Genomic DNA, 2,193 nt, shown 5'->3' with positions numbered 1-2,193 from the left:
CTGATCTTGCAAACAAACCTACAGGTTGACTTAGAGACAACAAACCATGATGAAGTATATTTCGAGTTCTCAAGAAATGTATCCAGCCAACCCTACATCCTCCAAAAACATCTTACGTCCTCTTGAGAAATGACTAATTCTTTAGCAAAGGAATGACTTTGAAATTTATGGCTACATAAAGGAATTCCAATGATATAAATAAGAGCTTGCTACAACATATAAAAGAGCCATACTTCTCAACAAAATGAGAATGAACAATAATTCTAAGGACCTCTAGTCACAATGTACAACCTGTTTTTGGACCTCACAGTTCAACCATATCCCTATATCCTATTGAAGTATATTCCCTGCCATAATGAAGAAGTACCAATTAGGATGATCATCACTTAGTTATCCAAAGATTGTGCTAACTGATACATTAGATGTTGGTTAAAAAAAGTCATATCACTTAGCTATTCAAAGATTGTGCTAATTGATGCATGCCGAACACTTCTCCAGTTCAAAGAAGGTGATTTGGTCCTAGCTTATGATTCACGCTTTGGCAAGTTTCCTGGTAAGCTCCAACAGCGGTGGATGGGCCCCTATAAGGTACTTGCAGTCAACCCTAATGGCTCTGTCCAAATACAGACCGTTGATGCCTCTGATGATCCCTTTCTGATCAATGGATATCGCCTGAAGAAGTACTTTCCTCCTTGGGGATCTTGACAATTACGGACCCTTGATCTTTTCCCTCGTTGGCGCGGCACTGTACTTCTTATGATGATACTTCTGTTAGCCGTTTTTCAATCACTCCTGATGAAGTGGACGCAACCCTCTGTCCCCTCAAACCCCCCTTCCAGCCTTGATCTCTTAACCTCTATTTTCCACCAGCGACAGTGGCGAGGTGGGTCTTGACACATGGTCTTTCTACCATTCCCTTGTTCAATTTGAAGAAAAGAGAAAAAGAGAAAAAAAAAAACACAAAACATATCGGTCATGGGAGAAAAGGACTTAGGTCCCTGTCATGCCGACCTATTCTTCGAGAAAAGGTGGTAAACACCCTTGGGCGAGAAGCTGGCTGTGGAAAAGGTGGTAACACCCAGCAGTCCAGAAAGCGGATTCATTGATTGATATCCCTAGGATCCAATTCCGAAGCTGCCTCCCTTGGTACGCTATGTCCGGGGTCTCTCTACAAAGTGACTACCTGTCCTCTAGCAGACAACATGTCCTATTCAACACAATATTCGATTTGATGGCTACCTCCCTGGGTACGCCTCTTCAACAACTGATGACGCGATCTTCATCGACAAACAATCGAGTGATGTGAGCTTTCATCCTAACCGGATGGGGAAGTGAGTATGGTTGCCCTCTGTATCTATCAACAGAGAGTGAGACAGAGGGTGGGGTGAGAGACCAGTTTTTCCCCTTCAAATCAAATGAGAGGTGAGAAGTGTGCATGGAGTGTTGCACGCACGGGATGGGCCTCTCAATGCACAAAGCACAATTTGTTTCTGTGCACTGCACCATAAGGCTCCCTGGCCTTCCGTCTCGCACTGTATGCCGGCACAGGGCGGGATGCACAATTGCACCATCAAATGCGCACAAGGCATACAACCTTTACACAAGTGACTGTGAGGATGACATCAATGGGTTTCTGGAAAAGGCTGCCCTCCTGTATCTATCAACAGAGCGTGAGACAGAGGGTGGGTTGAGTGTGACTGGAGTTTCTTCAATCAAATACTGAGAGGTGAGATTGAGGGACGTTACGACACTTGGAGTCAGGTATGTTCCCGTTTCCCTATGCACCCACGGGATGGGTCTTTGCCGTCCTCACAAGACACATCACCCTATTCTGTACACGGCACTGTAAGGCTCCCTTGCCTTTCTTCTTGCACCTATGCCAGACGGGTTGGACGCACTAATGCACCATCAACTGTGCACCCTGGCATACTCTTTTTACACCATTCCCCCCTTGTCGATTCCTCAACCGGGTATGAGATACGGGTTTCAATCCTTATTCCTCGAGTGATATTAGTCATGGGGCGAGTGACTGTTCTTTCATTCCAATTGATTCCAATTGAGTGACTGTGAGTTGAGTGCAATATCCCTCATCATCGACGAATTTCCTGCGATTCCTTCCATCAGCTACCTCCCTGGGTGCTACCGCGTGGTCCCTGCCATGACGGACGTGTGCCGAGAAGATGCCTTGGTCCC

Source organism: Lygodium microphyllum, chromosome 16 (assembly GCF_053477565.2).
Source record: "Lygodium microphyllum isolate KBCC chromosome 16, Lygodium_microphyllum_v1.1.10, whole genome shotgun sequence".
Classification (NCBI taxonomy): domain Eukaryota; kingdom Viridiplantae; phylum Streptophyta; class Polypodiopsida; order Schizaeales; family Lygodiaceae; genus Lygodium; species Lygodium microphyllum.
This window is presented reverse-complemented; position numbering follows the sequence as displayed.